This window comes from Erpetoichthys calabaricus, chromosome 2 (genome assembly GCF_900747795.2).
Source record: "Erpetoichthys calabaricus chromosome 2, fErpCal1.3, whole genome shotgun sequence".
NCBI lineage: Eukaryota > Metazoa > Chordata > Cladistia > Polypteriformes > Polypteridae > Erpetoichthys > Erpetoichthys calabaricus.
This window is the reverse complement of record NC_041395.2, coordinates 34048909-34059596: the sequence shown is the minus strand read 5'-3', so window position 1 is coordinate 34059596 and position 10688 is coordinate 34048909.

Sequence of the window (10688 nt, the reverse complement as noted above, 5' to 3'; positions counted from 1 at the left end):
TATATATATATATATATATATATATAAATCCCCGCGAAGTACTGCTTTTAAAATTTTTATTAAGAAGAAAACCTTTTTAAATTGAGGGAAAATATATCAATAACAATTTGTTAAGGATGTATTTTTTTGTGAAGCAGCCTTAACACAGCCTGTCCGCTGTTTTATACATGAACGCCATATAAGGCCGTCCTTTCTCCTTCACAGTCAGTTCACGTGATTACGTGGGAGGCGTGATGACGCGATACGCAACCCCCGCAACCCCGCCTCCCACGGCCAGCAAGCTGCAGTCCATTGCTGTATATGGACAAAAAAGAGGTTCCAGTTATGACCGTTACGCTTTGAATTTCGAAATGAAACCTGCCTAACTTTTGTAAGTATCTGTAAGGAATGAGCCTGCCAAATTTCAGCCTTCCACCTACACGGGAAGTTGGAGAATTAGTGATGAGTGAGTGAGTGAGTGAGTGAGTGAGTGAGTGAGTGAGTGAGTGAGTGAGTGAGTGAGTGAGTGAGTGAGTGAGTGAGTGAGTGAGTGAGTGAGTGAGTCAGTCAGTCAGTCAGTCAGTCAGTCAGTCAGTGAGGGCTTTGCCTTTTATTAGTATAGATTCCATTTATAGGGAGTTTGAAAACACCGCTGGAATCAGTTCAACTGCTGAACCTGAAAGCCGCCCAAGATGACCCCCTCTCTGACACTGATGTTTTCTTTACTTACTTTTCTAACATCCAAGAAAGCGTGTAGTCTTATTAGGGCTTTAAATCCACTCTTTTTCCAGTCATTTATTTGATTTTATTCACTTGCTATAGTTCTTCTTTAAATAAATACTGCTTTGCTTTTAAATTTCCATAATTTGTCTTTATATCTTAAGTGAGTGAAATATGCTTTCCACTTTAGATTAGTTATAGAAATGTGAAGGCACTCCTGACTTGGATTTAGGATGTTTAAGAAGGGTATATTTTGGTATGTGAAGGTTTAGACTGGGTGGGAGTAGAAAGCGGGTGAAGTGCACTGTTTAGAGACAACACTTGTCAGGTCTTGGATTTCCATGAAACTCAAGGCTGGATGGCATACAAAACATATGCTTTAGTTTCTCATGATTAACTTGGGATTTGTTTTGTACGAAGATGCAGTGTTTAGATGAGCACAGTTTCACTGATCAAGTTCCGATTTCTTGCTCACCATAAATGCAGTAGTTATATTTATTTATGCTGTTATGGACGGCACACATGGGCTTGCATCCCAGCCAGGATTGAACAGAGACCCTTACATGCCGGAGGCCAGTGTAATGGAAGGACCCAATATGTTAGATGCAGCCTCACTGAGTTGCGATTCCCACACAGACATTTGCGGGACATGCTACAATCTGTAGTTCTGCCAGGCAGCCCTGTTGGGTCCCATAAGGTCTGCCCGGGGAGCTGTTATGGTTCACAATCCCTACTTTCAGGGACTTTCATTTGATCCAGAAGTACTATCAGTCGGCTGTGCCCTATCACTAGAATTACTCCCTAGTCATAGATAAAAGGAGCTGCTCGATCTCAGCCGGGCGAGTTGGAGTCAGGAGAGGTGTTGAACAACATTTCTCTGGTAGGATTCGAGGAGAAAGAAGAGGAAAACACTCTGTTTTACTGTGCTGTACTGAGCCATGCTAAAACAAGAAGCCTGTTAAAGGTATTTTGTAAATAAAAAAAATGATTATTTGCACCCAGGTCTGTCTTGGCATAGTTGTATCTGGGGCTTGGAGCGCAGTGGAACCCTCTGGAGGTCACAAAGTAACACTTGCATTTCTTGTATCTTCTCAGAAGGGGCAAGAATATCCCACAAAAGATAGCAACTGTGGAATCAAATAAGGACATTTTTAAGTTAAAGTGGGAAATCAAAATTTATTTAAAAACCTGGTAGATGTTAACATTTATACAAAAAAAATGTGTGCCAATTCTATTTTTAAAAGTGTCATTTGTTATGTGATTTTTTAAAAATATATTATATGAATAAAGTACTTTTTGTGGGAGCCTATCCCAGCAATCATCGGGCATGAGACAAGAACAACACTTGGACAGGGCGCCAGCCAATTGCAAGGTGAACACACATGCACACACGTTAGTAGCCAATTTAACAAAATTAATTCATCTATATGCATGTACTTTGATTGTTGAAGGAAGCACTCTTGTCCACAGGGAAGCTTGTAAACTCGATGTAGGGAATACCCGGAGTGTGAACCTTCTTTTATCATCTCAGTTTTCTTTTTCTTCCTGTTGGAAAGACTCATTTTATTTCATTAGGTGTATCCACCATTTCTTAGGCATTCTTTTCAGAAATAATATGTGTCCGATTTTGTGCTTATTTATATACTTTATTATGATTACTTATGATTATGATATCATGTTATTTTTCACAACTTTATTTCATCCCACTGAAGGACTAATAGCAAAAAAATATAATGATATTATTACCAATCTACTGCTTTTTATTTGAATTATGGTGTTTTTTGTTGGTTATTTCAGGGGTGTAGCAAAGTACAACGTTATGTTCAATTGTAAAGTGGCCACTTATGATGGATTTTGGGAAATGAATGAAAAAGAATCTCATACATAACTTAAGTGCAACATAAAGTTGATCGCTGATTGCCACGCTTCATTATTTTGTGGAAAGAAGCTCAGACTGAAAGACTGAACTGAAGTTTATATATGTAAGCGGAGAACAACATTTTGGAACCCAACTGTATTTAGGTATATTTTCTTCATTAAGTAAAATTAACATTAGTGCTATCAGGAGTGCTTAAAGAGGGTAGGGTATTCTTGTAATTTAATAGAGTACATTTAATTAAGTTTAGTTACTAACTTGAGACGTTTGCAGAAAGCAGATAGTTGGGGGCTTTTAGAGGTTTCATATGAAATTCCGTGTTCTTGAGTAGGATATTTACATTTTTCTAATTTTTGTACATTCCTGAGTTATGTTTATGAGTTTACATTTCTAATTTGTGTTGATATTTCAGATGTTATTGCATTTTTTTCCTCAAACCCAAACGCATACATTTCAAAATTTTTTTCTCTCTAAATTCTAAAGGTTTTTTGCAGCTATCAACTTTGATTTCTCTGCCTGAGAAATGTCTATGATAAAGTTAATTAGAGGATGAGGTGTTCCATAGGAAGCCCTGACTGTGATTGGGGATCAAAAGGTGTTTGGTAATAGAGATCAAATTGGAGATATTGGGCTGTATCTGTAAAGCAAAATCTGAAGTTTTAGCCCAATGTAAGGGATAGACACCTTACCCTTTAACCCTTTTTTGAAGTGCTATTTTATAAGGCAATTATATTTATAACTAACATGTTTTTATTATCTAACATACCTTTGTATATTTTACCACAGATATTTTTATTTTGTCACACAGATTGCCAAAGGAGTTATCTTGTTCATGGATGATTCTATACTGCCCAATTGCATTCCATCCCATGGAGACAGACTTGTACTTTTCTCTTTCTGCAGAAATCACAATACCACCTCAAAACAAAATTTGGCCTTTTTCTAAAGCTCCATTAGAAAACGAAGTTAAAGGGAAAATAAAATGAAAGTGAAGAGACACCTCAGCATTCTCAATAGCATTACCAACCAAGGCAAAAACATGCATCATAAAGTAAGGGTGAATGCAGAGTAACAAAGAAGAAACTAAACTAAACCTCTTCTACGCAGTGGTGTGCTGGGGAGGCAGCATTAAGAGGAAAGACGCCTCACGCCTAGACAAACTGGTGAGGAAGGCAAGCTCTATTGTTGGCATGGAGCTGGACAGTTTAACATCTGTGGCAGAGCGAAGGGCGCTCAGCAGGCTCCTATTAATTATGGAGAATCCACTGCATCCACTTAATAGTATCATCTCCAGACAGAAGAGCAGCTTCAGCGACAGACTGCTGTCACTGTCCTGCTCCACAGACAGATTGAGGAGATCATTCCTCCCCCAAACTATGCGACTCTTAATTCCACCCGGGGGGGTAAACGTTAACATTTATTTATCTATCTATCTATCTATCTATCTATCTATCTATCTATCTATCTATCTATCTATCTATCTATCTATCTATCTATCTATCTATCTAAACAGGTCACAGCCAATGAAAAGTGGCATATAAACGTTTCCATGTTAATCAGTGCTGACTTCACTGAAATACTAAATGAGGCAAAGGGTCTTTATCTCTCCAGTGGTGTCTCAAGCAAAGGCCATGAATCAGAATTCATGTTTGATGTATGGAACTTCATGCAAACTTCACTTATTCATCATATCACAATTGGCTTGATATATGCCATGGTCAAATTGCCAAAGTTGTGTTTGTACCTTACCACATAAACAAAGGAACAGTCAGGTGATGATATTAGCACTGGTGATCTTGAGGATTGAACTGATTTCATGCTGACTACTACTAAGGATTGTGAATCTCAGGATTTGCCTGATGTTTTCATAGTTTCTGATTAAATTCAAAAATATCTGAATCACACATTCAGTACATTACCATGACATACACTATCAGTTGATAGACAAAAGTGAAATTGTTTATCAAATATATGGTGATGCTTCAGCAAATAATGTGTCTGATCCTGAAATTGTATTTGACCCATGTACAGATGCTGAAGAGCACCTAAATGACACAGAGATCTGTGAGACTGAATTCAATGAAAACATGGAACAGTTAAAAATAATAACTATACACAATGCAAACTGCCTCAGTGACATAATTCAAGCTTTTCCTGACCCAGAGACTTTGACCAAACAATTGACACTTAACAGCATACTTCCAGATAAGTCTTTAGAGGCTGATTGTGGATCAGGGCTGGTTTGAGACAAGAATTCTATGATTGGTGCACAACTGGAATTTTCTGGAGAGGATAGTACTAGGGTGTTGTACCGTGTTAGCCATTATGAATGTAGAGAAAAGCCAAGCAAAATGACACCTTTTATTGGCTAACTAGAAAGATTACAATATGCAAGCTTTCGAGGCAACTCAGGCCCCTTCTTCAGGCAAGAGGATAAAAAGACTCCAAATACATTCCAATCAAGCTTACATTTCCTTTTCTAGAAAGGTGCAATTTAGAAAAGTGTACAGTGAACTAACTGAAAACGTTTTGCAATAAGGATTCAAGAGCAATAAATCCTCAAACAAACCTTAAAGAATTTCTCCTCTGCTGAACTTGATTTCATTTTGGAAGTTCTGGATAATTATGAGTATACGGTAGAAAGAGAGCTTCCATTGACACCCTTCCAGCAGTTCTGATGGAGATTGCACATGAAGAATTTGTGTAGAACCCAATGTTTGTGATAGATAGTTGGAGGGACATTTTCTAGCAGCAGATTGCATTATTATGATCATCTGACCAAAATGTATGCTGATTTTAAACCAACATCCAAAATAGTTTCAAAGCTGTTGTAATTTCCAGAGAATATGACACCAAAACAGAAAGAGATGGAGCATCATCTTAGAAGGTATATCAGGGAATTAGATTAAGTAAAATTTTCTAAGTTTATGAGGTGTTGCACATTGTCATTTTTGATTGTGTCAGAAAATGTCATTGTTGAGTTTGTACCTATGCCTTCTTTTATAAGTCAGAACCGAAGAAGCAGCTCTGTAAGGGGAAAGCCCACAAGGGAGACAAATCTGAGCACAAGTTATAACAAAACAACATGAAGCAAGTGTGGAACAGAATGAAGACTGTCACTGGATACAAGTAGGCTGTAAAACATGGAGAGGAAGGGAACAAGAATATAGCTAATGCACTGAACCATTTCTTCAACAGGTTTGACTTGTTCTTGTTAGTACAGCCCACCCTCAACACTGCTAGCCTTAGTGAGCAAGCTTAAAATGATATGGAATCCCAAATGCCATTTGCACCCTGCACAGCCTTTTCATACAATGACATCATACCTGTGGTCTCCAGCACCTCTCCACTCCCTGGAATATGTGTCACTGCTGATCAAGTGAGGAGAGAACTGGGAAAACTCTACATTAACAAGGCTTCAGGGCTGGGTGGAATCAACCCCAAGGTGCTGAAAACATGTTCTATGTGGTGCAAGGACAAGAACTAACAACTCAACATCAGTAAAATAAAAGAGCTGGTGGTGGACTTCCAGCGTGCCAAGGAGCATCTGAGATGAGTCACTTTCTAGGGGGAGGATGTGGAAGCAGTGCAGACCTTCAAGTACTTGGAGGTTTACATTAACAACAAATTGGACTGGTCTGAGAACAGATGCTATACAAGAAGGACCGCAGCAGACTGTACCTCCTTAAGAGACTCAGGTCTCTTGATATGTGCAGCAAGCTGCTGGAAATTTTTTATGAGTCCATAGTAGCCAGTGTTGTGTTCAACGCTACAGTCTCCTGGGGAAGCAACCGGAGCTCAAAACTAGCACAATGCCTGAACAAACTTAGCAGGAAAGCCTGTTCCATCACAAGACGAACCCTGGACACACTGGAAGCTGTTGTGGAAAAGAGGATGGAGGCCTCTGGAGGTCTTTTCTGCCAAATACCATCAGGCAATTCAATGCTTCCTCCCAAGATACTCGTTCAGTTCATTTTGAAATATAATTTTGAAATATCTGCACAAGGGGCGGCATGGTGGCGCAGTGGGTAGTGCTGCTGCCTCGCAGTTAGGAGACCTGGATTCGCTTCCTGGGTCCTCCCTGCATGGAGTTTGCATGTTCTCCCCGTGTCTGCATGGGTTTCCTCTGGGTGCACCCGGTTTCCCTCCCACAGTCCAAAGACATGCAGGTTAGGTGTATTGGCGATCCTAAATTGTCTCTAGTGTGTGCTTGGTGTGTGTGTGTGCCCTGTGGTGGGCTGGCGCCCTGCCCGGGGTTTGTTTCTTGCCTTGCGCCCTGTGTTGACTGGGATTGGCTCCAGCAGACCCCCGTGACCCTGTGTTCGGATTCAGCGGGTTGGAAAATGGATGGATGGATGTACATTTTTTTATTAATTAATTAGTTTATTTATTTCTATTTACTTATTGGTTGGTTGATTGATTGATTGATTGATGGGTTGGGTGTATTATTTGTTCTTTGAGTCTGTATCCTTGTTTCTGCTGATGAATGCATCTGAATTTCTCCATGAGGTTAATAAAGTTTATCTAATCTATCCTAATAAGGCAGCCAGTAGGACACACGTGTGGAATGATTCTGCAGCTATCTGACAGTTATAATAATTTCCCAGACTTTGTGCTGAATTCAATGCTTTCCTGGAGAGTAACATCTGGATAATAGACATTGTGTAAATATCTTCATTATTCTGTGCAAATACTTGTCAATCCAGCAATTTGAATGGAGATTGTAAATAAGGACCTTGTGTACAAACAATGTTTATGACAGTTTGAGAGACATACAGTAATCCAAAAAAAATTACAAAGAATTATGATCAGACAATGAAAGCATGCATGGATTGATACTGAAAGACCACCAAAAATAAAAGTCTTACCTATTGAAATTCCTAGACAGAATACAACAGCAAAACAGAATGAGACTAAGAATAATTTCATAAGGTATACCAATAAACTATTTGAAGAAATATTTGTTTTACAGAGGCTCAGATTTAATTTTTGCAGGTAATGCCACTGTTGTCTTTGTATTTTCACTACACTGAGTTTGTTGTACGTGTGGAATGATCATTCAGCTAGAAGATAACTATTAAAATAACTAAAACTTTCCTACTGCAGAGTAGAGCAACATAAGTAATGGACTTTGTGTAACACAATGTGGCCACTTTTCATCTATTCTGTTACCACAGTTGTCAAAAGTTTTGTAAATGTTCAGTGCTGCATACTTAACCATCCGCATACTACTTGTGCCACTGTGTGTCCCTACCTCATTGTTCACCCTTGTTATTAGTTAATATTGTATTATTGATTTTTCTTTAATTGCATAGGAATTATCCTGCTAAATCATGCCAAACAGTCACATATGTTACACCATTATAAGTGTTGCTTTTTAACTTTTTATGAATGGTCCTTGAACACGAACTTCTTGTAATCCAAGTTTGTCGAAATATGCATTCAAATTATGTTCTACAATCTTTTGATAAACATTTTCAAATATACTGAACACTCTGAACAAGGCACAGTACAGAGCTCCTCTGTTAAATTTTCTTTAAAGTTCACCTTGTAATGTAGAACTCTGCACAAGTTATACTGCCTATTGTGTTTTTTAGGCTCTCACAGCACCAGGTTTAGTAACTTACATATTTCCCCTGACATGAACATTAACAATTGATGCATTGTGAACAGACTAATGTCTTTTTTGTCTTTCTACTTGATCAGAATCATTTTGCCTTTTGCCATGTAGATACTGCGCCCTACTGCAGCCTTACATGACTGAAGTCACTAGACATATCATGGCAGTTCATTCATACAGTGCCATCATTTTCACAATACATGTCAAAGTCTGATGGCCAGTTCACAGGCATCACTATCTCTTGATTCAAATAACGGTACAGTTTCAGAATATTTTAAAGCTTTTCATTGAAATAACATTGTTTGTTTTGGTTAAAGGCTCAACCCCAGTTATGAATATTAATAAGTTGCATTGAGTGGTAGAACACAGAAGTTTTCATGATTTTTTTGCAGCATGATGTTCATCATATTCACTATATGGCAACAGAATACTGTCCCGAACATTATTCAAGCTTAACAGTGTACATCGGATCATAACACTTTAAGTCGAGCAACATTTAGTCTTAACTGTCTTTACGTAGAATTCAAAGCCCAAGAGATGCTCAGGGTAAACAGCATGGAAATTTAATAATTCTGGAAACAATATGGTCCCATCTAGGTTGGGTTGGGATCATGACAAAAATAGTGTGGTAAATGCTTCGTTAAAGATAAGATTAAATGCAGGTTTCTTGGTTGAATGGAAAGCATGCTAACCATCACACCCAAATTACATTTCAATCTTTCTCTGTTTATAGATTGCAGACTGGTAGCTAATAACACTCACTATTTTAAAACTGTACCTCTCTTACCTGGCTTTGCAGGGTAATATATCTAATACTGATGTATTGCTGTAAATTTGCAGTAAATTTAAAGTTAGAAAAATGCATTGTGTTCAGGCTAATGATGATGATTCCAGGTTATTATGAGATTTGAATCAACTGTGGGATTAAAACTACTCACTCCATTTTATTAATGAATTTGAATCATGAACATGGTGAAAAAGTGTGACAAGTCCAAAATATTCCTTCAACATGGCTGAGAATTCACAGCCCTGCACAGAATACCTTTACCCCAAACCAGCCAATCCCACAACTACTACCTGCAGGCTTTGGCGTAGACAGGCCTGTACATTAGGAGCTGACATTAAAAGTTCAAAGTACAAAGCATATCTCAAGAGCTATAAAAAATTTATATGGGACAGAAACTGTAACTGTCTTGTTGAGACAAATTCCACAAAGATTCTTTACAAATTAAGACATAATTACAAAAAGAGAACAATTTTTAAAAGAGGCTCAAAGAAGCATAAAAAGCCAACAAAACAATCTGAATCGAACAAGTACTAGTAAATAATCCTTCAGCAAAAACTGAAAGACATAGCATTTTAACATAGAACTTTAAGGAGACAGTTCATAAATAATTAATAATAAACAAAACCAATAGAAGTAATAAAGAAACATAATAAGATATAATAATTCAAAATTAACAAAAACAAAAGAAAAACAGAAAGTAAATACAAGCCAGGGAATAAATCCTGACTAGAATATAACAAGTTCAGAGCTGCTCCACCTACCATAAGGGAGCAGTAGTCTGAGAGTTATATGTCAAAAACTTCAGTTATGCAACTTCAAAAATAACAGAGAATTAGTGCCAGACAGGTTCCAATGGTGATGAAATGGTGAGAGGTTAAGCCTGCCAAAAATTACTCAGAAGAGAATGTATCCCCACATGTGTGACAGCTTGGGGCCATGACAAAAATAATTAGTGAAATGTTTTGTTAAATAAAAAGTTAAATGTAACAGGTGGGAATCAAGTCCAGATTTCTTGGTTAAAAGGCAAGCACGATAGCCATCACACTATGATAGATCACATTTCTTTGTATTTATTGCCACTCACTCTGATTCTTAGCTGTCCCCACAATCTGCTTTTAACTTTTAATAAATTTGCATAGCTTTCTGAAAACATGTTTTCACATCATCATTATGCAACATTGACTGTAGATGTATGAACAAAAATGGCAATTTTATCTATTTAAAATTAAAATAATGTCACAGTAAAGTGTGTAGAATGTGAAGGGGTCTGAATACTTTCTGAATCCACTGTATTAGCAAAGTTTACTTTATAAAAGGTACTGCATGCTGGAGCTTTATCAATGAGGAACATAAAACTATATATTGTAAAGGCAGATATCAATACATCTTTGGTGTCTTAATTATGTATGTGGGCTATGCAGTGCTGAGAGACTGGCAGAGATTTTAGGGTGCTGCTTATTTGAGGCCTTGGAAGATGGCAGCAGAATATTCTGAGAGGTTCATTTTTGAATAGGCATACTCCTGCCAATGCTGTTGTTCTTATCCTTGGAAATTCCAACTGAGGTCTGGAATAGTCCCAAATTAAATGCAATCACACTGGTCAGTGTCTCACCTATTTCATACATTTGGGGGGTATGCTTATATGGAAGGCTTTGTAAAAGACTCCTGTTTCCTGATTTCTCTAACCCTCCCATTCACAGATTTAT